Raw genomic sequence first — 26,579 nt, forward strand, 5'->3', positions numbered from 1 at the left:
TCTTACAGTTCGTGGGTTCGAGCCCCGTGTCGGGCTCTGTGCTGACAGCTCAGAGCCTGGAGCCTGTTTCAGATTCTGTATCTCCCTCTCTCTGTGACCCTCCCCTGCTCATGCTGTCTCTCTCTCTCTCAGAAATATATTAAAAAAAAATAATAATAATAATAAAATATCTCACTGGGTAGATGTCCACCTGGAGTAGAGACTACATTTCCTAGGTGCCCTTGCAGTCAGCCTTGACCTTATGACTTAATTCTGGCCAATGGGACATGAGAAGAGTTATATGTGCCCTCTGGATCCAGCTCCCAAAGGAAATATATTTTCCCTTCCTTTCTCTTTTCTTCCCTCCTACTGGCTGGAAAGCAGGCAAGGTAGGGGGCACTCTTGGACTCTGTGGATGAGGCCACACCCAAGAGATGTAAAGTAAATAGGAGGAAACTGATCTCATATGGTCTTCTCTGGGCTTAGGCTTTTAATGTGACAGAAACTAAACTTCTCTCGCATTCGGACTCCTATGAAATCTGAATCTCTGTCTCGTTCAGTTGAACGCATATCCTGTCTAGTAGACTATGTAAATCTCCCCTTACAGGAAGTACAGCCAGAAGCCACATGTGTTCATCTCTCTTGTAGTCCTGTTTCATGCAACAAATTAATATTCTAGCGGTCAACCAGAGAGCAGCAGTTAGTCTTCCATAGCCAGCCTGCCAGCCAAGGCTAAGAGCAAATTCCCCAGAGTCCAATTGCCTGGGAGGGCATCTCTGGAGCCAGCCTCTAAGCCCTACGGCAATAAAAGCACTTCAAATGGCATAGAGGATGTTGAAACTTTCCCATAACACAAGTATTAAAGGTGCATCCAGAACATTCTCAAGAATCTGAATGACCAGAGCTGCTATCTCATTATTGCCAAAGGCCTTTGGGGTCCTCTGTCCACTTTCCCCCATTTAACAATGGGTGGCTAAGTGACTTGGCCAGAGTGTTCAAGGGAAGTGCATGTTTGTGCTAATCCATGATCCTAGGGTGACTAATTTGTCCCAGTTTTCCCTGTAAGCACTAAACACCTCTCAGTCCTTGAACTCCTCAGTCTCAGGCAACTAAGAGCAGCTAATCACCGTATGTGATCTAGTTCTAGAGTTTGGACATCCGAATCCAACTCCATACAGCCCGTTAGGTGTGTCATCTTTATTGTTTCACTCAACCATCACCACAATATATTGTAAGCACACCTGTGAGCTCCTCCCACCACTCATCACAGTGCCTTGCACCCACCTGGAAACCACGAAGGGCTTTCTGAACTGGATTATATTCAAGCGGGTGCCCTTATGTTTTGTAGTCAAACTGTTGAAAGGTCACCATTGGTAAAAGAGAAAAACGATTCTACAGGGTAGTGACGGAAGGAAATGCCATATTTCACAAAACATTTTCAAGTCAGGAAATAATGAGATGTACGTCTAATGTGATGCTCTGCATATGAAACATTTAGACAGTGGCATTCCCAGCCCACGGTGTTACAAAGCCTGAAGACTGATTACCGACGTCGCCTACTCTAAAACTTGAGAGGAAGACTGTAAAGCAAATTATGATTAAGCACGCTTCACAAGTCAGAGGCACCAAAACTGACTAATAAGGACAGACTAGTTTTAATTAAGAACGGTTCTGAACTTCTCTCCTGGAGCTGAGGCATACATTAAGTGATGACTACTGTTGCTCAAAGTTTGTTCCTATGGCTGCACTTATCACTCTAAACTGCGGTGACCCTCTGTCATCTGCCTACATGCCTGTCATTACTCTGAGACGGGAAGTTCCTGGAGGGCAGGGATGCCTGGCACAGCGCTGAACACGTGCCTGGCATTCAATGAATATCCGTTCTGAGCTGTTTCTCACTCACAACACTTCTGACACCAAATGTGTCTGTTGTGTCCTGACACCAACCAATTCAACTCTCCAGACACCGACTGAGTATTCAACAGTTCAGTTCAATTCTGACCCAGCAGGTTAAGGGCTCAGCCCCACAAGACTGCTCCCACTTCAGATGCCAGCTGCAAGTCCAGGCCACCTGTACTGTAACCAACCAGCTATAAAGTCAAGGAGTTCCCATGACCCCTTTCTCAGGTTCAGCAATTTGCTAGAATAACTCTCATAATCATGAAACCTCTTAGGATTACTGGCTTGTTATAAAGGATACAACTCAGAACAGCCAAATAGAAGAGATGCACAGAACAATACAGGGGCTGGGAGGATGGGGGGTTGAAGGACAAGGTTTCCATGCCCTCTCCAGGTGCACCACCTTCCCAGAACCTCGATGTGTTCACCAACCTGGAAGCTCCCAAATCCTGAGGTTTGGGGGCTTTATGGAGGCTCCATTACATGGGCATAGTTGGTTTAATCATTGGCCGTTACTGATTGACTCAGTCTCTATCCTCTCTCTCTGGAGATAGGGAATGGGGATGAAAGTTCCAACTTTATTTTTTTAAAGAGAGTGTGATCAGGAGAGAAGGGGGGGATCTTAAGCAGGCTTCACACTCAGCACATAGCCTGATGCAGGGCTTGATCTCAGGACCCTGGGATCATGACCTGAGCCCAAATCAAGAATCAACTGAACCACCCAGACATCCCAAAATTTCGAACTTTCTAACCATATCTTGGTCTTTGCGGAGACCAGCCCACATTCTGAAGCTACCTAGGGGCCCCAGCTACCAGTCACCCCATTAGCATTCAAAAAACACTCTTTCCACTCTTAGATTCCAAGCTCTTAGAAGTTGTTAGGTCAGGATCCAAGGACTAAGACCAAATATTATGAAAGATGTTCCTATCACTCCATCACTCAGGAACTCACAAAGGTTTTAGGAGCCCTGTGCCAGGAATCAGATACAAAGGCCAAATCTAGAATTTTTAAAAATTATTTTACAGTATCACATCCGTAGATGTCATCAAAGTTTCCCCAATCCCTAGATAAGCCTTTCTGGACAGGCAGAATAGTGCAAGAGCAAAAAGCAAGAACTCGGCCAGACTGCTTCTGAGTGCCTGGTTCCCTAAATTTATACAATGGGAATAAAATAGCACCTAACTCACAGTGTTTCTGAGGATTAAATGAGTTATGTTCAAAGCCTCTGGAATTCTGCCTGGCACGGCATAAATGCCAGAAAGTATTGCTCCTGCTAGTATTTGACAATATGAGACCATCTTTTCATTGTAAAACTTTGAACAGCCCAGAAGTTTATTTACTAAAATGTTAAGTGAAAAAAGTAAGCTACAGAAGAGTATGTATGGAATGAGTCCATTTATATAAGAAAAAAAAATGTGTAGATACCCTAAAGGCACCTAGAAAATGGCTTCCTGAAAGGAGAGCAGGGAGGAATGGGGAGGGGGAAGGAAAAAGCAAGAGAAGAAAGTAAATGGAACAGTCACATTTTGCTTTCTTCACTCTGGTATCATTTGAATCTCTTGTAGTAGGAATGTAATCATGTCTCATATGTGCATTTAAAAAATAATAATAAAAGTGGTTGGCTCAGTTAGTTGAGCGTCCAACTTCAGCTCAATCATGATCTCACAGTTCATGAGTTCGAGCCCTGCATCACGCTCAGTGCTATCAGCACAGAACCCACTTCAGATCCTCTGCCCCCCCTCTCTCTTCCCTTTCCCCACTTGCACTACCCCCCTTCTTTCTTTCTCAAAAATAAAGAAACATTAAAAAATAATAATGATAAAACAAAAAATGTACAAAAACTGGCCCCAAGATATGGCACCTGGAGTTGCCCTACTGAAAAGTTGGAAACATATTACCACCCACCCATTGGGCCAACCACATTTCCAGGGTGACTGCTGTGTGCTGGGCTTCGCTTTCAGCCAGAGCTTTTCATCCTAAGCACTCTTGACATTTCGTGCTGGTTAATTCTTTGTTGAGGGGGTTCTCCTTGCGCTGTAGGATGATGAGCAGGATCCCTGGCCTCTACCCCATTAGATGCAGGTGGTACGTCCCCACTTTGACAACCGAAAATGTCTCCAGATATTGCTAAATGTCCCCTGGGGGAAGTCACCCTAGTTGAGAACTAACATTTGCCCATTTTATGAAAATGAGCCAATCATTGCCACCTTTTTTTTTTTTAAAGGACTATGATGCAATGCAAAGCCACCATAAACCTGGAGCTGTGAGGGGAGGCCCAGAGCACACAGAATTGGACTGTGGGCTTGGGCGCCTGGGCAGCTCAGTCAGTTAAGAATTGGACTGTAGGCTTGATATGCCTATCCCTTCCTAGTAGCGACTGAACAACACAAAGAACATTATCCACTTCCTCTCAGTAAACATTCTCTCTCCTAAGACTGTAAAAAAACAATCCACAATATTTGGTTTGCAAAACAATCCTTCCTCACATCTGCCTCTGCTCCCTTTCGGTCTCACAAGAAAATGTCATCTCTTTCCCCTGGGTCCAATGCAATGATAACAGTTTACATTTATATTGTCTGTTCTGCCAGGAGAGGGCGTAAAGAGCTAAACCACATGGGGGACTTTTGAGAAACTACCAGGAATCAGGCACACTGAAGGATCGCGTCTCTGGGAAAGGTTTGGGTAGCTGAAGAGGCCAAACTGAAGACAAACTGCCTGTCATCTGAGAAGTAAGAGTACCCATCCTCTCCCTCCCCCACCCTCCGCTGCCTCACTGCCTCAGTCACACTGAGGGCAAGTGAGCCAAGCTGGGGCTCCCACGCAGAAAATGTGGAGAGCTTCAGATACAAGATCTCTGATCTGAGGCTTGGTCCCTGCAGGGGGCAGGCTGACCTGTAGGTGGAAGCAGCCCTTGACTTAGGGATAGAAACTTGGTCTGCTTCAGGTCTTCTAGGTGTGACCTTCGGCACAGCTTTTAGCCTCCCTGGGCCTCCGTTTCCTCACTTAGGAAGCGGAGATGATAGCTCTTACTGCTCTGTTGACCTCATAGAGTCGTATTAAGAAGCCCTTGAGACAATGTTGGGGTTGGGCTTCAAAAATTGGAGGCAACTGGGGCACCTGGGTGGCTCAGTTGGTTAGGCATCTGACTTTGGCTCAGGTCATGATCTCACAGTTTGTGAGCTTGAGCCCCATGTTGGGCTCTGTGCTGACAGCCTGAGCCTGGAGCCTGCTTCTGGATTCTGTGTCTCCCTCTCTCTCTGCCCCTCCTGTACTCATGCTCTGTCTCCCCCTCTCTCTCTCAAAAATAAACAAACATTTTTTAAAAATTCAAGGAACTGTACAAACCTCCCCCCAATACCCGTGGGCCCACCCAACAATCCCCAAGGGATAAAAATAACAACAGTGGGAAAAACATAATAGTTGGCTATGCAGCGTGTCCCATGGACTAGGAGCTAAGATTTCACAAAGATGTATAAGCTCCAACATTATAGCGTATCTCTCAGACCCCTCTCGATTTGTCTCCTTTCAGACACAGTGTAGTAACCATTTGTGTCAGAATGGGAAGGAAAGGGAGGGTGGGAAATCTTTCAGGAGACAAACCTAGGCCGCCACCTCATCCTTCTGCTTTAAGGGGCCCAGAGGCCTTGTGTTCTCCTTTGCCATTCCAAAGAGATCATAATGGACTCTTTAAATTACATGTCAAATCTCAGAAATCCTATATTTATAACCCAAGTGAGAGAAGTATATATCGGTGATATATACACCACCTTTTCTTTCTGTGCAGCCTCACTGCCCAGATATTATTGTCGAAAGTATGGGAGCCATGCTATCTAGAAGAGGTAGCCTAATTCTTTGAGCTAGGTGGGACGGTACAGAGAAAGGCTGGCAGCCCCAACATCTGGTTGTCCAAGCCTGCCCTACTCTGGCAAAGAATAGGAGAACACCTCACGCTTCTAAAGGAACGTGTTTCTAGATCTGCCTGCTGTGTAGTTTCCAAAAGATAGAATCTTACCTTTTGGGAATGAAAAACCGAGACTCTGTGATTTGACCAGATACTAGATTAATGACAACTACCATTGCTATTACCACTCACCAAGGTTGGGTATGTGTCAGGCACTGAGCTAAAGGTTTTCCATATAGTATTCCATTTAATCCCCCCTAAACAAACAAGAAGGTGAGGACAGAGTAGCCAAGGAACTTGCCCAAAGTAACTCCATTTGTGTGAGGCAAATGTGATAACCACTACACTATGGAAACTGACTAAAGTAACTCCATTTGTGAGTGGCAGAACCAGGATTCAAACACAGGTCTGTCCAAAGCTTTAACTTTAAACACAACATGCACCGCCATCAAGCTGCCAAGCACTGTCTTTCCCCAGTAATGAGTTGTTGACTATATATTAATTGATGATATGTGGTAATAAAGTCACCAGTCCACCCTCTAAGCAGTTCACAGTCTAGTTAAGATTGATTTCCCTGTCCATAAGCCACATCCTCACTCTCTTCTGAACTCTACTTAGGAGGGTCAAAGTGGGGACTCCAGACGAGGTGACAAATGACCTTTCTGGAACATCCTCCATTTAGTGAACCAATAAATAATTAATCCAAAAGTTAAATTCTTTTTCTGTTTAAAAATCTAAACATGTGATAAGGAAAACCAAGAGTAGTTTCTTTGAAACACTGAATGAAACAAGCCCCTAGAAAAACAATTCAAGAAACAAAGGTAATACATACAGTGATGGGTGTTAACAAGACTTATAATGGTGATCATTTCACAATATATACAAATATTAAATCATTATGGTGTATACTTGAAACTAATACAACCTCGTATATGAATTATACCTCAAATTTTAATTAACTTTTTTAAAAAGAAATGAGAAAAAAGCAAGAAAGTAATAAATATCAGGAAGGAGACTATAAATACAGGGGGAGTCAGAATAACCAATGAAAATAACAGCGTATGCCAATAAATCTGAATACCAAGATGATATGAGTGATGTTAGGAAGATACAAATTACCAAAACAGATTCAAGAAAAGGTAGGACAGCTGAACAATAACCTTAGAATGACTAGAAAATAATTGTCAAACATCTACCACTGCACTAGGAACCAGGCCCAGATGGTTTTTGCCCTTGAATTCTATCTGTTGACCTTCAAAGAATGGTTAATTCCCAAGCTGTTTGAATTAGAACAGAACACAAAAGATGAAAAATCTTTCCAAATCATTTGGAAGGTAAGCATAATTCTGATTCAAATTATTTTGTAACTACAAAGAAAGTATCAACCTACATTATTACTAGCAATAGAGTAGAAGTGGCAAAACCTTACATAATAATATTAACAAATTAAATTTAAAAATATATTTTTGAAGCACAGTAACCAAGTTAGATTTATTACAGGAATTTTGTGATGGTTTAAAATTCTGGCATGGATTAACATCAGAAAAATCTATTCATATAATTCATTATATGAACTCATATAATTCATTATATGAGTAGATTAAAGAAAAAAATCATACCAATTTTGATAGATGCCAAAAAACATTGCATAAAATTCTAAGTAAAACTGAAATACGAAAACATCCTAAATTTGATAGATTATGTATATACCAACAGCAAACATCATATTAAACCAAGACATACTACTCAAGTCAAAAACCAGGAAGGATACCTGATTTCATGAATATTCTTCAACATTGTTCTTGAGGTTTTAAAAATTATTATTTATAGATTTCATCTCCAAAAATCCAAGCATCGCCACTAAAAATCTATTGGTACAGAAAGCATTCAGTAACACAACTGGATACAAGCTAAATACACAAAAATCAAATCTTTCCTTTTCCAAAGCAATAATAAACCAGAAAATACAATGGAATAGTAGACCATTCTCAAACTATTGCAAACATCAAATGCTAGAAAAATATAATTAATAAAACAAAGGCTTGTTATTTAATAACCAAGAGGATGATATGAATAATTTATTTAATGCTTTCTTTATCTTTTATAAACACAGAATCAGTGGATTTTGCAATTTTAAAAGACTTGCGCAATTATCTAGTCCAGCTCCCTTATTCTTTGATAAGGAGCTTACCCAGAGAGTTTGAACAAACTGACCATGTCCATAGAAAGCTGGATGAAAACTGGGATCCAAATCCAGTCCATTGCTCTTCTCATTCTATTTTGCTACTTTCATTACAGGATTAGAAATGCCAAAAAAAATTATTCAAAATGCCCTTTGATTGAAGACAATTAATTTGCAAATGTCATAGAGAATAGAACAATATGTGATTGTTTTCTTTCATACCTTAAGTTGTCTTTGTGAAATAAGGGTCTACAGGGCAGAACAAATGTATTATGTTCGTCTATCACATCAAAATGTATGCAATTAGTGCTTTTCAATAGTCATTATCCCATTTCTAAAACAATAGAACCTAGTGACCATGACACCTGGCAGCAGATTACAACGCATCTCATCTGTGAGCTCCTCGAAGTGTCAGTTTAAATCTGTGCATGGTTTTGAAATTATAATGGAAAATGTTCTGAATTTAAAACTATCTATCTTCAACCATATGAAGATACTCCTTTATTAAACTTGTTTCCAGCATCAGCAAAGCCTCATGATAATTCTTTTTGAAAAGAATTCCATCCCTGGTTCACAAGCACCAGCCTTTCAGTCTCACATTTAATGACAGCCTGAGAAAAGAGAAAAAAGCCTGCAGCATCTCTACCCAGACAGTTCTAAGGTGGAGACCAGAGAGATGAAGATCACTCAGAGTCTCAGAGGTGGTAAACAGGTGAAAACAATTTACAAGTTAACTCTGGAAAGAATAATAAATCTAGGAGGAGATTAGCTGGGATGCAAATGTGAGATTATTCTCAAACTGTAATAATAAAATCCAGACATTTCAAGTCATCACCTTTATGAAAGAAAGGAGGTTAATTTAAAATGAAAAACACTGCAGAGGCGTGTGGGTAGCTCAGTTGGCTAAGCATCGACTTCGGCTCAGGTCATGATCTCATGGCTCGTGGGTTTGAGCCCTGCGTAGGGCTCTGTGCTGACAGCTCAGAGCCTGAAGCCTGCTTTGGATTCTGTGTCTCCCTCTCTCTCTGCCCCATCCCCTCCCCCACTCACGCTTGCTCGCTCCCTCTCTCTCTCTCAAAAATAAACATTTTCTAAAAATTTAATAAACTGGTACAGCCCCTCTGGAAAACAGTGTGGAGATTCCTCAAAAAATTAACACTAGAACTCCCCTAGGGACCCAGCAATAGCACTGCTAGGAATCTACCCAAGGGATACAGGAGTGCTGATGCATAGAGGCACATGGACCCAAATGTTCATACCAGCTCTCTCAACAATAGCCAAAACATGGAAAGAGCCTAAGTGTCCATCAATGGACGAATGGATCAAGAAGATGTAGTTTATCTATACAATGGAATACTACATGGCAATGAGAAAGAATGAAATCTGGCCACGTGTAGCAACATGGATGGAACCTGAGGGTATTATGCTGAGTGAAATAAGTCAGGCAGAGAAGGACAGATACCATATGATTGCATGTATAAGTGGATTAGAAGGAACTTAACAGAGGACCATGGGGGAGGATAAGGGGAAAAATAGTGGGGGAGAGGGAGGGAGGTAAATCATGAGTGACTCTTGAATGCTGAGAACAAACTGAGGGCTGATGGGAGTGGGGGAGAGGGGAAGGGGAGTGATGGGCATGGAGGAGGGCACTTGTGGGGATGAGCACTGGGTGTTATATGGAAACCAACTTGACAATAAATTATTTAAGATAAATAAATAAATAAATAAATAAATAAATAAAGGGCGCCTGGGTAGCTCAGCCTGCTAAGTGTCCAAGTTCAGCTCAGGTCATGATCTCACAGCCTGTGAGTTTGAGCCCCACATCGGGCTCTGTGCTGACAACTCAGAGCCTGGAGTCTGCTTTGGATTCTGTGTCTCCCTCTCTCTGCCCCTCCCCCACTTGCACTCTGTCTCTCTCTCAAACATAAACATTAAAAAACATTTTTTTAAAAAAAAGGAGAACTCTATGGCTTATGCCAGGGACAAATTAAAAAAATTTTTTAATAAGAGAAAAACACTGCAGTTTCTGAAAGTTTAATTCCCAAACTTTCTGCTAACCATATTTCTCCAGAACAGTAAAATACATAACTAGGGGCAGATTAAAAATCAGGACTTTAATATAGACCTACCATTTTCTTTTTGGAAAATTGCTTCCCTTTTTCTATATTCAACTGTTCAAAAGGTGAGGACTTTAAATGCATGTGTTAGACATCTGTTGAGTTAGCCTCCTTTTCCTCATGTTCATGTTAAAAATACCCCCAAATTTCCTGTGAGGAACTGCATGTCTCCATTTCTGAGCCACCACGTGATTTAGGCAAAATTCACACACACACACACACACACACACACACACACACACACACACACCATCCCATAGCAACAAAGCTAGACCACCAAAAGAGACTGAAGGGAGATCCAGGTGTCATTCTCTCCAGGAAATCACTGCCCCTTAAAGAAACCACACACCTTCTACAGGGAGACGCCTATGTTGAAGGAGGCCATCTTCTCCTGACAGAAAACTTTCTAAGCCACAGCAGGTGTCTTCCTCTACTCACAGGCAATCAACCACATCAGATCTGTTTCTACTTCCCTCCTACCTGCTCCCAACTCAGGAAGGAGCAGACATAGGGGAAGGAAAAATTATACTTCATAATCAGATTACGCCTCCAGCCCCACTACGCTACAGGTCCCTGAAACCACAATATGGAGGAGAAGAGAGTGTATAAATCAACTATAGATTAAAGTTCTAACTGGAACCAGACTAAGATGAAAGTAAGCAAGTTAAGGTATTTGCCCAAGAGTTTATTAAGGGGCAGGAAAGAAGAAACTGACAAGGTATAGCTAGAGGCAATGACTGAAAGAAATAAAAACTATTTCTTGTTAATATCTCCACTGAGTTTGACAGGTTACAATTTTTATTTTCACAACAAAACCGTGATAACACAGGAAAACAAGAAAGGCCATCAAAAGGCTATATGTTTTTTGAATCCCAGAAGATAGCAGATGGCATTGGATCTGTAGAAAAATCAGAACAGAGAACATCGTACCCCAATAGCTCTGAGTCAAGTGAGGCTCGTCCCAAGAGCCCTGAAGAATTCCAAAATGGCAAAAGAGCAAAACTAAGTGCAGGAGTTAGCCAGGAGCCATGATCAGGGAGATTTATTTAAGACCTGCCTTCAGAATCACAGTGACAGAAGGCTAATCAATGCTTGCCTGAAGCTGTTGGGACAGAGTAGGTTTGATTTCAAAGAGGCACAAGGGAATTTTGGGGAGTGACGGAAATGTTCTGTATCTTGATTGGGATGGTGGTTACACGGCTAAACAGACTGTGCACTAAAAATGGGTGCTTTTGCTGTTGTTTAACTTACTGGATTGTCACCAGAGCTAGCAGCCTATCCTCCTCGCTTCCTGCAAGTCTAAGTGATGGCAGTCTGGCTTATTGAACTGGTTATTATAAATAAAGGTCTGGTTTCCTGGCCAGGTTGCCGTAGGTTGTGAGTTAAAGTTTCATATGTGGTTAAGCCATTGTCTATTTAGATATTCAGTCTCACACATAGAAAAGTTCATTTAAAAAAAAAGAGGTTTAAGACACATATTAACTTGAAACACATGGATCTTCTTTAAATTCTGATTCAAACAATTAAGAAAAAAAAGAATGTATAGGACAAGTTGGAAAATATTAACATTATCTGGGTATTTTGTGATTTTTAGGCATTATTACTGATTTGGGATATAAGAATGATGGTATTGTGGTACATTTAAAAGGGGAAACCTGGGGCACCTGGGTGGGTCAGTCAGCTGAGCAGCCGACTTCGGCTCAGGTCATAATCTTGCAGTACATGAGTTCAAGCCTCACATTGGGCTCGCTGCTGTCACTCTGTCAGTGCAGAGCCCTCTTGGATCATCTGTCCCCCTGCCTCTCTGCCCCCCAACTTGCACTCTCTCTCAAAAATAAACATTTTTAAAAATTAAAAAATAAAATAAAAAGGGGAATTCTCATCTCTTAGAGATACATACATGTATACAAATGAAATTATACAGTGTCTCTGGTTTGCTTCCTATAATTTAGGGGATAGGTATAATGAAATGGGATATAAAGGAAGTGTGATTGACCACAATAATTGGGTAATAGATATAAGGTGTTCATGATGCTCTTCCCTTTACATTTTGTACATTTGAGAATTATATTAAAAATTTTAAAACAATTATACACATGGAAAGAAGACCAAAAGAAAATTCAACAACATATTAAGTTGCTGATGGTTTTTAAACTTGGAATTATTGGTGGTGCACCTGGGTGGCTCAGTCAGTTAAGCATCCGACTCTTGGTTTCAGCTCAGGTCATGATCTCATGAACAGCTCAAGTCATGATCTCATGGTTCATGAGATCAAACCCCATGTTGGGCTCCACACTGATAGCATAGAGCCTGCTTGGGAATATCTCTCTCCCTCTCTCTGCCCCTGACATGCATGTGTGCATGCTCTATTTTTCTCTCTCTGTCTCTCAAAATAAATAAACTTTTACAAAAAGAATTAGAGTTATTGGTGATTTCCATTATATTCTCCATGCTTTTCTATATTATCAAAACATTTTAAGAAAATAAATGTGTTAGGGGTTTCCTAGTGTCTTAGTGTCACCTCTCCTTCAAGGGCTAACTCCAGCCCTCTGTCCTCCAGGAGCGCCACCTGACCCTTTCCATCAACGGTCTGCTTCCTCCATCAAGTACCTGTGAAACCTACTACCTCCTCTACTTATCAGCAATGGGCATGTATTATCTTTGGTTATTTATTTTATGTACATTAATATTGCAGTTTTGGGAGGTCCCCAAGACCACTCGCAGGTTTGGTTTTATTAGAGGGATTCATGGAAGTCAGAAGCGTCATTACATTTACAATTAGAATGTATTACAGTGAAAGAATTCAGGTCAAAATCGGCCAATAAAATAGACCCATAGGAGAGAGTCCAGGAGAGACCAGACATGGGTTCCCAGTTGTCCTCTCCCAGTGAACTCATGTGGGCAGCACTGACTTCTTCCAGCAACAATGTGTGACAATGTTGGTAAACAAGGGAAGCCCACCTTAGCCTAGTGTCCAAGGTTTTTGGGGGGTGGGGTTTAGTTGTGTAGGCACAGCTAATCACCAGTGTGGCTGACCTTAGTCTCCTACTCCTCCAAAAGTCAAGCTAATACCATGTGGCCCAAGCCCCACCTTTCCCCACTAAATCATAGTGTTAGTATAGACTGTCTGGTATGATCCAAGGTCCTCAAGTCAACAGAGACCTTCTTACCAGGCAAGATATTCCAAGGGCTTAGTGGTTACCTCCCGGGTACCAGGCAAGAACCAAACCTTTCTTTGGGCAAGGTTAATCCTTTACTGAACAATCGCATTACTGAACAGTAGCATTACTGAATATTTATATTTTCAAACCCCTGAGAGCAGAAACATCATAAATTTCACAATATTCCTATTATTTGGCATGTGCCTACCACAGAGAGGAAAAACACTTATCCTTGAGGTCCTTATGCCATAGACACTTGCCTAGAGAGAATGGAGTAAGAGCCTGTTGGAGGTTAAAAGCCAGTTGAGTTAGAGCTTCCTCCATTGGAAATGGGTTTGATGATGATAAACCCTGAGAAATGGGAAGGAAACATCTCAGAGAATGGAGTGAGAAGGAGTTTGGGAGGAGCATTCAAAGGCCAGGTAGAATACAGAACTACTTGAAGTGAGGTCTGCAGACCAAGAGCATCAGCATCTTCTGGGAGCTCATTAGAAATACAGATTGTCAGGACCGACCCCTGGACAACTGAATCAAAATCTGTGGGGTAAAGCCAGGAATTTGTGATTGAACAAGCTCTCTAGGTGATTCTTACCCACACTGAAATCTGAGAAGTACCTGTGTAGAGAATAGTCATGTTTTCCTGATATCTTCTATGGGGGGGAGCAGAGGACAGCTTTATGAAATAGGATTAAAAAAGGTCCGAGAAGAATCCACAAAGGAAATGCCTTTGTGGTTGGACACTTGGACATGCCAGTCACTAAGGTAAAGAGAAGTCGTGAGTTTCACAGCTCTATAGGATCAGCTTCACTGAGCTATGCAGAATCTACATAGTTATCCAAGATACAAGACTGGAACTTCACACTCTCATGAAAGATTAGGTTGTAGAGACTTGTTTGCAAGAACAGAGAATGGATCTTAGCTTCTATTCTCTCTTGGCTTCCCAAATAAACAGTGCTGCCCAATAGCCCCCAAAAGTCCTCTGCTATCTCTGATAGGCAACCAACTGGGCTCCTACCAGATATAACATTCTAATCTCTGAAACTGGCAACAGGACAAATATCAAAGGTGTAAGTGATAAAATCCATTTCATATTATTTATTTAAAATTAAAGTGCAATGTTTTACAAATGCTAAACCACTATTTGGCCTGAAACATACTTGGTTGAAGAGCCCACGTTTCTTTCTCCTCAAATTCAGGTTTTCATTTGTACCCAGTTTATTAAGAAAAATAGACAGGAGCAGGGAAATTTCCATAACAATGATCTTCTCTTATGCTGAAGACACTCTTAATCAATGAGCTGACAACATAATGGACTGTTCATTAGGCCCTTCAAGAATAATAAGTTTCAGCCAAGTGAAGAGGCTCAACCTGAGCCTAAGTATCAAGGAAATGAAAGGAAGATGTGAAAAAAGCCCAAGGTTGCAGCAGATCCTCTTATAAAGGAACTATCTGGGTGATGTACAGGGCATTTTGCAGATAATAATCACCAACTTGCAAGCATAACAAGTTTCCTTTAGGATTCTTTTATACAAAGAAAAATGAAAAGTGAATTTAGTGTTTTGATCAGGTAGCCTAAAAAACATGCATTCCCATCCCATACACATTATAAAGAGGAGGTATCAGTAAATTATCACTGAGTAAGCAAACGATCCACAAACTCAGTGACTTAAATAAAAATTAGCTATTATTTGCTCATGCATCTGGGGTTGGGAGGGTGACTATTCCAGCCTGCACTCGGCTGGGGGTGCTCTCTGCTTCACATGTCTCTCATGCTCCTTGGACGAGTGTGCTATAGTCTTCTCACAGTGATGAGGTTAAGTGGAAAACCACAAGACCACCTGGCCTAGGCTCAGACCTGACACTGTCACTTCTACCTCATTCTAATGGCCAAACCACAGCACATAGCTAAACTCAAAGTCAAGGGAAATGTGTTCTTTTTTTTTTTTTTAATGTTTTATTTATTTTTAGGAGAGAGAGAGAGAGAGAGAGAGACAGTGTGAGCAGGGGAGGGTCAGAGAGAGAGGGAGTCACAGACTGAAACAGGCTCCAGGCTCTGAGCTGGCAGTCAGCACAGAGCCCGACGCGGGGCTCGAACCCACGAACGTGAGATCATGACCCAAGCGAAAGTCAGACGCTTAACTGACTAAGCCACCCAGGCACCCCTAGGGAAATGTGTTCTATCTTTACGGAAGAAATCCAAGGGCACGTGACAAAGGATGTGAATACTGGGTAGGGCAAGATTTGGGGTAGATAGGCAATCTACCCCCAGGGAAGAACAAGTTTTTCCCATAATGCATATTAACAAAATTTCCCCCTATGATTGCACAAGATATCTTGATTATTTTTTCAATTATGAAACTGTTTATTTAAAAGTGACTGGAATGCTTGTGGCTCTAAACCATCTTTCAGCCTCATCTCCATGAATGCCCTGGCTTGTACAAACCTTCCTCCTGGACCCAACTGGCCAAACTACTGACTTCCAAATGTACTCCATGATTCCATGCCTTCTTACCTTTGCTTAGAGCAGTAGTTCTCAAAGTGGGGTCCCTGGACAAGCAGCATGAGCATCACCTGAGAACTGGTCAGAAATGCTAATTCCAAGTCCTTCTCCAAGACTTACTAGGTCAGAATCTCTGGAGGTGGGGTCCAGCAAGCTGTTCTGAGAAGGCAGGTCGTTCTGATGCACATTTAAACATGAAAACCACTGAGTTAGAGTATCCCTCTCCCACTTCCTGCCCTTGAAGAGAGCACTTGACTCAGCTCCTATGATTAAGTCTAGGGCAGATAGATACCCCTCTATAGAATGTTCTCTGCCACCATCTCCTCCAGCCAAGACTAGCTCTCCATTTCTGAAGCATTTATCACATATTCTGTGAATTGTTAATTACTTTTTCATATTACTGTGTCTTTTTTTTAATGTTTTTATTTATTTCTGAGAGAGAGAGAGACAGTGTAAGCAGGGGAGGGTCAGAGAGAGAGGGAGACACGGAATCTGAAACACTCTCTAGGCTCTTAGCTAGCTATCAGCACAGAACCCGACACGGGGCTCGAACCCAATAACCATGAGATCATGACCGGAACCGAAGTTGGACACTCAACCGACTAAGCCACCCAGGCGCTCCTCATATTACTGTGTCTTAACTTCCAGCCCAACCATAGATACTGGTTAGCAGACCATTTACCAGGGAGGGGATTTAGTGTTGGAGGGACCTAGGTTCCAAACCCAGCAATGCCCTTCCTCAGTGCCTGGCCTTGGACAAGTGGCTTAATCTCTCTGAGCCCCAGTTTCCTCATATGCACACAGGATTGATAATACTCATCCACTCCATGGTTATGATGCAAAAATGGAAAATAAAAGCTACTAGATATAAAGTAGTTGGCACAGTGCCTGGTCCATGGCCAACATTGTATCAAAAAATGCAAGGGCCGGTACTTGGGCTTATCTTAAGCATTTGACCCAGTGCGGCTGAACACATTAAACCATTCATTAGACATTTGTTCTGTTTTAAATATAAACAGGATTTCATTCTCTGGCCTCTCTCTCCTGAGTTCCAAGCTTCCATATGTCATGCATTATTCATTCTCACTTCCTTTTTTAGTCACAAGAGTAGAGTCATGGCCTTGGGACATTATGGCCAATGAGCTCACTTGAACCCCCACGTGCCTGTCTGAGAAATATGAAGCAAAGACACTTACTAGATCCAAATCCCTCTGGACATTGTCTCCTGGTCTCCTGCCTCTTTTCCATTATAAGAGTCAGTGAGTCTGTTCCTCAATTTCAGAAAGGTGGACCCATGGACATTCAGTTGTCTTATCAGTGCCATGTGAGGACACAGTGATTCCCAGCACAGATGTGAATGAAATGCTAAATTATCCCAGCTAAAATCATCCCCATCAGAGAGAGGTGGACTAGAGCTTTCTGAGCTCACTCCCAAGGCCTTGATGTGTTAGCCATGGTTATCCTGAACCTTTGCTAATTTGACTTCTTTGTGAATGCCCCAGAGGCTCAAGCTAAATAGATGGTGACTCATCTAAGGAGAAAAGGAGAATTAAAATGCCCTTAATTAGAAAGGCCTTTGGATTTGTCGCACCTAAGAATTTAGAGATGTAAACTCTAGTCAAAAACATTATAGAGAAAAGATTGGTGAATTCAGCCATAATTACTTTCATTCCATTCTCAAGAAATGCTAATTATGAAGGTAGTTTTTGTAAAGAAATCATTACATGTGGGGGAAAGCTTTAATCGCTACACATTTGGAGACAAAGGATTCATTTGTGGGCAGATAATGCAGATGCCTGAACTGTCTCTAGGGAACAACATAATTCGACTTTTTAAAAAATATTTATTACAGCAGCCCTGTGGAAATGTTTACACCATTCGGAAGGATGTCCAGCCAGACCCTTGGAACTGAAAGTAGCAGAAAAGGAGACGGTCATCAGTTTTTCATTTCAAAGACTGCACATTGGAAGTGACAATGTCAAACCTTACCTAGAAAGGACCACTTGTCTCTAGAATATTCCAAGCTATGACCCACCTCCACCCTTCCTCAATGACTCCTTTATTTTATTTTATTTTTATTTTTATTTTTATTTTATTAAAGTTTATTTATTGGGAGGAGGAGAGTATGGGAGGGGCAGAGATAGAATCCCAAGTGGGCACTGTGCTACCAGTGCGGGCTAACAGCTCAGAGCCCAGTGCAGGGCTCGAACTCACGAAACTGAGAGATGGCAACCTGAGCTGAAGTCAAGAGTTGGACGTTTAACCAACTCAACCACCCAGGCACCCTGATGACTCCTTTATTTCATAAAAACCCCAATTTTTCTCTCTCTTTGAGACATTCCATCATTATTGGACATTCTCCCTATTGCAATAACCTGAATAAAATCATCTCAATTGCCTGGAGAACTCTGCCCTTCATAGAGGAAAAATATATATTTTCTCCCAACTAAAAACCAATGAGTAAGTTATTAAATCTGTCTCTACCTAGCACCAGGTTCAAAGCTGAAAGTTATATTCAATGAGTCAAGCCCTTGGTGTCTCTACATCTAACTTCAAACCAACCTGTTTGTGATCACTTTCCAGCCAGATGCTAGGCACAAGCACACCTGTGGGCACTGCCCATTAAAAAGCTCAGCTCTGGGTTTTTCTAAGACTGGAGCAGGGCCTGGTCTTGTAAGGCAAACATCCTACCGGTTAACGTCCTTCTCTAGTCTGGATGCTCGCCATCTCCTGGCCGACTTCTTCAACTGTCCATGGCCTGCTCACTGATGTTCCAAAGGATGTGCTCCCTGCCTGAGGCTCCTTGCTGGCCATGTGACCTCCGCATCAGGCCCTGCTAGTGTCTGCCTAGTGGGAAAGACAGAATCCCCAGAGCAATGAAGACAATGGTTTTATTCAAGGCTACTGTTATAAGGAAGATGTCCATTAATGAGGAACGTCTCAAAGAAAAGAAAGGAGGCCTGGCGTTTTCTAGAGGTAAGTAAGCAAGGGAATCACCCTCCATTCTTCTGGGAGTCATGAGGAAGGGTAGAGGCGGCTCTTATTGTGGAATATGCTGGAACATGGGAGAGCAGTTAGCCCTTTCTCAGAGCACAGCAGACTGGGAGGTTTCTCAGTCAGCACTGCTTTTCAGAAGCCGAGGGCTCAGATAAAATTCAGCATTGTCACTAATGTCTGAGTACTCCCATCTCACCAAAAACTAAGCCCCAATTCTGTCAAGCTGCCTGCAGGCCACCATGTGCCAAAACAAAAATAGTTACTTTTCAAACAATATCTGCCAACTTGCCTACAACAGTTTGTTTTTTCTTGAGGCAATTGGACTGAGGCTGACTGGCCACCCTACCAGCGTTTCAGCAAACTGGCTTTCAGAAAGTTGGTCCCTTTCCTCATGGCAGACCTAAGATCAGACAGACTTGGTGTTTTGTTTTGTTTTGTTTTGTTTTTGCTTTCCTGAAGCAAATGCTAAGGTCCCAGAGGGTCCTGACCTACCTTGCCCATTCCACACTCACCACTCTTACCCGGGAGACTTCAAAAAATGCCAGCTGAATTAAAGCATCCTTTGGTGTAAACTTACCATTCATTCATCGAGCAGAATCAGTTTTAAATAGTTTCCAGCTCTGAAAATCTGGACTCCATCAGCTGTACTCACGTCTTACATCCCATGACGAGCCAACAACCCGAGGGCCTGTTCATGGGTCTGGGTCTCCCGCTCCTACACCTGGTCCTTTGTCTTGTCCAACACACTGGGTGCCAGCACAATGCTGGAGACTCACTTACATCCCAGCAAGTGCCTGATGCAGAAGAAAAACAAAAATCTCCAACAAAAGTGTGAGTCGAGGCCCTACAACAGTCAGCACAATAAGATTTCACACTGAAGCCCCTGCATAAAGCCTAGAGCATAGGCATCTGTGAATGTGCTTGGAACAGCATGAGAACATCCCAAAGGGTTCAAAAGCTGCCCACCCTGTACAACATCCAGGAGAACGCTGCCCTGCGGAAAGAAGGAGGCTTTGAGTGGTCCCAGTGGGTTTGGATGGGAAAGGCAGAGAGCTCCAGCATCACACAGCCATGGAAAAGATTCTCTTACAGAAAGGACTGGAAGGGAGACACATGTCACAGAGAGCAGATGATTTGAGTTCATCCTTCAACCACTCCACAGTTCAGGGCCCGGAGGCAAAGCAAATGCCCAACCGAGGGAACCACATCTGGTGATAAAAGACTGATATAGACTCAACTTATTTCTTTCACCACATAGGCTAAGGCTAATTGCCTTAACTCTGCAGCAAGGAGAACCCCCAATATATGACCAGACCCCACTACTGATAGCATTGGAGAAACAGAGTATACAAATGGGATCTAGAAGGACCAGGCCATGTCCGATGGGAGAAGGCTGACAGCCCCTGTGGCTGCCTGCCCAGATCGGTCAGGACTTGGCCAATGGCCACCAGCTTCCAAATCAGGACCGACCAGAGAAGTCACGTGAGCCCAGAACATGCTACCCTGAGAAATGCCGCTTTGGCATAAGGATTCTTCTGAGCTGGAGACTCAACAGATGCAGAAAGAAGCCTTCCTTTAGCTGAATAAAGGCAGACACTTCTGAGAAATGAAGACTGTCATCAATCCCCCATCACAGGGAAGTTTTATGGCCATGAAAAAGACAGGAAGTCAGTGCCAAGATAGACCTGCACAAGTACTGTTATGTTCCATTTGCTTCCTCCATATATTTACCTTCCCCAGTTTTCTGCCCTTGGACGCCTAGAAGGCGTTTTCCTCTGTTTGTTACTTCTCTAAATATTCTTTGTTCTTTGCTAAGCCCAAGTTCTACCCCCTTTTTGAATTGCTCATCATTGAGCTTTCTCCTGAGTGACGTGGGCCGCATGCATAAATGAATCTTCCTTGTCAGTCTGTCGTTTGTTAGTCTAATTTACAAGGACCCAGTGGAACCAAAGATGGGGAGAGGAAAAAGATTTTTTTGTCCCTTCCCAGTGTACTTGTCTCTTGAAGTCATTAATAGAACCTATTCTGTAGGTGTATTGTGAGGATTAAGTGAGTTTGTACCTTCGGGCAATGCCTGGCACCTAATAGCACTTTGTTGAGATTGCTATTTCAGAGTATGGGCTTGTTAGTCTCAGCTCATACTTCAGTCAAGGTCATGAAGACCTCAGCCAAAACATGCCTCTGAGTTGCATAGACTTGCACACTTGGGCCAGATGGGATCCTACTGGACAGGTAGAATCCTCTCAGGAGATTCCTTACCTGGTTTTGCCCCATCTGAACACAGGCTTCCTGAAGTCATCTCAGTTTGACTTCATTCTTTCTAGACATGCCACGTGTCACTATAGCATTTAGAAAGTGAAAGCACAGGGAGACCGCCTCTGGGTGGCTGAGTCAAAGGTGGGACCTGCAGTTAGACACAGGGAGTGTGACAGGTCTGTTGGCGAGAGGGAGAAAAAACATTCTGTCGTATGTCGGAGAGCGACACGTTCTCATTTGTGAAAGGTGCTAATGTGGGTAGATCTGTGTCCCCACTCCAAATATTGGTTATGGTGAAGTCCTAGCCACCAGGACTTCAGAATGTAACCTATTTGGAAATAGGGTCTTTGCAAATATAATTAGTTAAAATGAGGTCACACTGGAGTTAGGTGGGCCCCTCCTGCAACACGACTCATGTCCTTACTCTAAGGGGAAATCTGGACATAGACACCCACAGGGAGGAAGCCACGTGAGCAGGGCAGCTCTGCCGCCACAGGCCAAGGAATCCCCAGAAGTTAGGGGAGAAGCCTGGACCTTCCTGAGAGCCTTCAGAGGAAGTTGGCCCCGCCGTCAACTTGATTTCAGACTTCTGGTCTCCAGAACTGCAAGAAAATATCTTCCTATTGTTCTAAGCTACCAGTTTATAGCAGTGGGGTATGGTGGCCAGAGGGCACTAATGCATTTGTAGAAAAGCTAGGCTACTGCGAAAACAATCTATACTGACACTCTGCTCTATTCCAAAAGAGAAAATTAATTAAAATAGGAAGAAAGCTTGCCGCCAGCCTTTAATTCACTCCATAAAGCATGGCTTACCACTCAGGAACTGTTGATAGGAGTGCGCCCTGATATAGCCTTTGCAGAGTGCAGTTTGACAGTATCTATCCATAAAATACAACATCCATGGGGCGCTTGGGTGGCTCAGTCGGTTAAGCATCTTACTTCAGCCCAGATCAAGATCTCACTGCTCTTGGGTTCCAGTCGCACATTGGGCTTTGTGCTGACAGCTCAGAGCCTGGATCCTGCTTTGGATTCTGTGTCTCCCTCTCCGCCACCGCCCCCCTGCCCCCATGCCTCGCACTCAATTTCTCTCTCTCTCTCAAAAATAAATAAACATTAAACATACACACACACACCACACACACACACACACACACACACACACACACCCTTTGGCACGGAAGGCTCATTCATAGGGCTTGATCCTACACACATACTTGCATTAAATGCCCAAAGATACTTACTTCAGCATTTGTTGATTACAGCTAAAACGTGGGAGGGGACAAAAAAAGGGAACTTTGGGTCCTTCAGTAGTGAGAGCTACCAACACAGAATGGTATGCAAAGGTTAAGCATCCCCAGGTCAATCTCCAAGCCGATGTGAAAACTTTCCAGGCCTCACTGTTAAGAGGGGAGAAAACAACTGTAGTTCAGTAAGTATAGTGTGTATAACAAGTCATGTTTTTAAAAAGCAGTAAGGATGTGTGAGCCTGGAGAAAGAGGGAGGCATGACTATAAAAGTGTAACGCAAGGGACATCATTGTGGTAAAGGAGTAGTTCTGTATCTTGACTGCGGTAGTGGTTACACAGATCCACACATGTGATCAAATGGCATAGAACTACACTGTATCGATGTCAGTTGTCTGGTTTTGATGGGGGTTGTAGAAGCAGAAAAAATGTTTCTTCTTCTCTCCTAGGTTCTTTGGCCAGTCTAATAATTAAATTGATAGAAGACAGATTAATGGGAGAAAACTTAACAGTAGACATAGGTGAGCCCTATAAAAAATATAAGACTCAAAGAAGTGACCGAAGCAGGAAGCTTTCACACCTTTAGAGAAAGAAATGATAAATTTGTGAAGAATTGAAAAGACAAAGGGGTTTAGGCTTGGAATAGGAAATTGGTGAAGAAGTACAGTGTTTATACAACCTTTTCAGCCCTAAATTCCCTGTCTCTGGTGATAAGGATGACTTCTACTCTCCTGGTAAGGGGAGGGTAGCTTTCACATGGCAGATTTATTTCCTGCGCTCTGGAGGCTAAAGGAGGATCAGATTGACCTTGTACTTTTTCTCAAGTAACTTTAATTCACAATAATCAACATGTCAGTATTTTGGGCTGGCATATTCTATTCCCCTTCAGGGGAAACTCGGTTAGCAGTATAGGGATCTCTCTGTACTGTCTCTGCAACTTCCTATGAATCTGTGATAATTTCAAAATAAAAATGTTTTTTATAAATAAAGGCATAGAACAATAAACCTTTTGTAGAAAACTAGAAACAGTAATATAATTGTATATGTGTGTATGTATCTACATATGGATATGAGTGTCTATAAATGCAGAAGAAACTGAAGGCACAGCTATGGATTGCTGACATTCCTTAGTCCTCAGAGAGGAATCAAACTGGGGAGAAAGGAAGGCAATTTACTCAATAACTGTATCAACTTTAGTATTGATACAATATTTTACAACAAAGCATGAACTATTTAAGTAATAAAAATATTTATGGGGCACCTGGGTGGCTCAGTCACTTAAGCATCCAATTTCGGCTCAGGTCATGATCGCAGTTTGTGAGTTCGAGCCCCATGTCGGGCCCAGAGCCTGGAGCCTGCTTCAGATTCTGTATCTCCCTCTCTCTCTCTCTCTGCCCCTCCCCCACTCATACTCTGTTTCTCTCTTTCTCAAAAATAAACATTAAAAATTTTTTTAACTCTTTAAAAAATGTTTATGTAATATTTTTTTTCAGAAAAGAAAATTTGTCTTTCAAAGAATATCCTTTTGTCCATCTGGGAGGGACAACGCGAAACCACTTTTGCTTTCCATTCTAGAATTAAAAATAAAGTAAGTTAAGAAGGGAGGAGGGGTTACCTGAAATTGAAGAATATCACTTTATAAATCAGCTGTTCGGACTGGGTTTTATCTGCCCCACAGGGAAAAGATTCAACACGGTAGAGAAGGCGCTGGCCAAAGAGGCTCACGCAGCCCATCATTAGCTCACAGGCCTCCGCTTGGGCATCTGTGATCACACATTATTTCCAGCGGAAGCTTCCCTGTGTATTATAGGGAAGAATGTGTTTGCTAAACAAAACAAAAAGAAACAGAGAACTTGTTTTAATCTGCTTATGAGAAACTGTAGGGACTCCCTAAACCAACTGCATACAAAGAAGAGTAGGGGTCCCTGTAAGAGAAAAATATTATAATAACTCACTTCCTCTTGCAAGTCGGAGTTGGGGGTGAGAGTCTTGGGGGTCGTGATGGGGTGGGAGGAGGCCCCGCCCAGAAAAACCGTCATTGAAAGGACTGAGTCTACTCTATATAGACTTACAGACAGTCTTCTCTCCTCTTTGCCTCTTCCTTTGGCCTTGAAGGTACCAGAATATGCCGCCCCAAAATATTTCTCTTTGGTATAAGGATTATTTTTGAGCTGATCATTTTGAGAAGCTGCAGACACAGGAGAAACTCAGAGAACAGGAGAGAAGTTGGCCTTTAGTAAGGAAATTTACATTAGAAAGGGGGACCTATACCAGAGAGCTATTCCCAGACTTTCTTCCTCACCCGAGAGACTCACCTGCAACCTGTTTCCCAAACATTTCCTCTCTCACTTTCTTGTGAGTTGCCTTCCCTGACTGAAGGCTCACACTCCGTTCCTTAACTCAGCCCCAACTATCTGGCTGCCTTTGGGGTCTCACATTTTTGTCGGGCTCCCGTAAGATCCCATATATCCAAATTAAATGTGGGATTTTTTTTTCTCCTATTCACCTGTCTTTTGGTACAAGGGGGTGTCAGCCAAGAACTCAGAAGCGTAGGGGGGAAATGACCTTTCCTCCCCAACAGCACGTCCCTGTCAGTATCACCAGCGTGTGCAGTGGGGGCAAGGGGAAAGGGAGATCTTTGGGAGTAGCCTGCCTCCTCTCCCCAAGGGGATTAACCAGGGTTTGGGACAACTCCCCACCATCTGAGTGAGTGCATCTTGGCCAAACTTGTGCCCCTGGCACATATGTCTCTTGGGAAGCTTGCTCAAGTATGGGGTTATAGTCACTCAATATGAGGCATCAGCCAGCGTGGTCACCATCTTCACCCCGCACCCCCCGCCATCACCATACTTTATCACAGCCTAGAACAGTCTTTAGCACTTCTGTGTGTAAGTCAAAGGGTGGGACACAAACCCCATTTAAATAGGCTACAATGCCAGCTTTGGGTTATTACAGCTTGATGCCCTTGTCAGTTACTGTCTCACAACCTCAACAATCAGGATTGGCAAGAACTTCCCTTTAACAAAGTAGGCCTTCCAGTTACGGAACCAAGAGATAATTCCCTGGACTCATAGGACATCTTCACAAACAGAGAGGAGTTGATAGACAGTTGGGGAGCTAGGTAAGGACTACCAGAGAAACTGGATAGCAACTCTTATAAAGCCAGAATTAACTGTGTTTTTAAAAAATAGACTTCCTCCAACCTTTTCTTTATAAGCATCAAAATGATTTATCGAGCACCAGCTGGATACATGCCACGAAGAGGTGGCCCTTGCCCTCACAATTTCTTTTAATTAAGATACAATTCACATGCCATAAAATTCACTCTGCTGCCTCTACCTTTTAACTCCCACTGTTACCTTAACCAACTTGGACAGCGAATTTGGTCACTGAGCTCCCTAAATGCATACTCTGTAATCAAGACATTTGAAAAACAAGATACAGTGTTTCAAGTTGGTGACAACGAAGACTTTCTGGGGGCCCACCGAGGACCCCTCCAGCTGGCCTCCCTGCCCCCTAGCCTCATCTCAAGGCTTCTCCCATTGCCGGCTGAGCCCCCACCTCCACAGATCTTACCCTCCGTTCCCTCCCCACCAGGCCTTTCTGGCTTTGCTCTTATCATTGCCTCTTCCTAAAGGCTCTTCTCCCGGACCTCTGCAAGGCCAGGGTCCTGTTCAGGCCACAGCCTAAATGTCCCCTCCTCACCTCATTTAATGTAAAGTCCTCCCCTCTCTTGTCACCCTATCTCCATGTTAGCACTTAGCACAACGTGTAATATCTTTTTATTTATTCATTCACATGGTTGCTCGCTGTTTTCTGCCCACTGGAACACAAGCTCCGTGAAGGCAAGAAGCTTGTCTTGACTGTGAACCCTTAGCACCATGAGGGACTTCTGTAATACACACGATGAATGAAACTGCCTTCAGTGTTTTCCTAGCTAAGAGTAGAACTTCAGAGCTCTAATTACCCATTATCTGTGTCATCAGAACAGACCCAGAATCGCCTTCTGAGGAAACCTTTGGCCCTTCTCACTTAGACGACTATGACCCACCTCCGGAGGCAGGCAAGGCCAGCCCTCAGGTCAGGCACAACCCTGCTCAGGCTCTCCAGTTTGTTTAAAAGGATGCCTACCCTGGGGCACCTGGGTGATTCTGTCGGTTGAGCATCCCACTTCAACTCACGTCATGATCTCACGGTTCATGAGTTCAAGCCCTGCCATTGAGCTCTCTGCGGTCAGCACAAATCCCTCTCCAGATCCTCTGTCCCACCCCCCACCCCACCCCCGATCTCTCTCTGCCCCTCCCCTGTTAGTGCTCTCTCTCAAAAAAAAAAAATATATATA

General features: G+C 43.0%; 1 long non-coding RNA gene across 1 annotated transcript in view; it reads right to left on the bottom strand.

Annotated features, from left to right (window-relative positions):
• Window positions 1–22,242: 22,242 nt before the first annotated feature.
• The window catches only part of LOC144244297 (uncharacterized), a 14,653-nt gene continuing 10,316 nt past the window's right edge, over window positions 22,243–26,579 (bottom strand). The window contains exons 2-3 of the long non-coding RNA XR_013338905.1: window positions 24,310–24,443; window positions 22,243–22,390 (exon numbers count right to left, since the gene is read on the bottom strand). This is a non-coding gene — a long non-coding RNA (uncharacterized LOC144244297). The remainder of the gene's footprint in view (window positions 22,391–24,309; window positions 24,444–26,579) is intronic.

Source organism: Crocuta crocuta, unplaced genomic scaffold (genome assembly GCF_008692635.1).
Source record: "Crocuta crocuta isolate KB4526 unplaced genomic scaffold, BGI_CrCroc_1.0 scaffold138, whole genome shotgun sequence".
Taxonomy (NCBI): Eukaryota; Metazoa; Chordata; class Mammalia; order Carnivora; family Hyaenidae; genus Crocuta; species Crocuta crocuta.